Here is a 990-nt window from a genome sequence, read left to right as displayed (position 1 = left end):
GCAAGTATATTACTCGGAAGAGTCAATGACAGTCCAAGCCCCCCCTGCGTGGGAAGAGTCTTTCTAGGCCATGACCCACCAGAAGGGCGCAGCGTCCCCCACCCCAGACATGTGACGTCACACTATCGGTATTGACGACTAGACTGATTCCTTATAATCATTTGCCATACACCGGTGGAAGCTGCCGAGACGAGTAACTACATGGCGGCCTCGCCGTGTCACTAATGTACAGAGATACAACAGTTTCGACTGGAACCGGATGAAACGTATACACGGCGCTGATTAGTAATAGATAGAGCCATCAAAATACAGATAATGTATACAACTGTCCGTATACATGCTGAAAGACTCTGCTCACAATCACAACCACACGTCAGCCAGACACTCTTATCACGCACTACTCTCTGCCTGTAACAGGCACAGAGACAATATGTAAGCACCAGCATGGAACAACACCCAGTGCATCCTCTCCGCCACATTAGACAATCCACACTATCATAACCAGACCGGGAGGTCCACTCACAAAACAGAATATCCCACCCTTCCGACAACCACCATTGCTCAGCTAAGCCACCAACACCCACACACGTCCTACACAGGGGTACACCCAACATCACAATACTGCCTCCTGTCACAGCACACAAACAATGGCAGGAATGAAAGACACAGGTCTGCCACAAGCATGGAATCAGAGCGCCGCCTGTCATGAGCCAAAGGTGCATCCTGACGTGGCAAATCAGATGATGCCGCAGGCATCCACTTACTATAATCACAATCAACAAACCGGCCGCCGCCGCCGCCGCCCCCCCCCCCCCCCCCCCCCAATACACCTTTCCTTACAACAATGTGTACCTTAACCTAACCCATATTGCGCCTTAACCTAACCCATATTGCGCCTTAACCTAACCCATATTGCGCCTTAACCTAACCCATATTGCGCCTTAACCTAACCCATATTGCGCCTTAACCTAACCCATATTGCGCCTTAAC

The sequence above is a fragment of the Schistocerca serialis genome, unplaced genomic scaffold (genome assembly GCF_023864345.2).
Source record: "Schistocerca serialis cubense isolate TAMUIC-IGC-003099 unplaced genomic scaffold, iqSchSeri2.2 HiC_scaffold_490, whole genome shotgun sequence".
Classification (NCBI taxonomy): Eukaryota; Metazoa; Arthropoda; class Insecta; order Orthoptera; family Acrididae; genus Schistocerca; species Schistocerca serialis.
The sequence above is the reverse complement of the archived record's forward strand: the minus strand, read 5'-3'. Positions refer to the sequence as shown.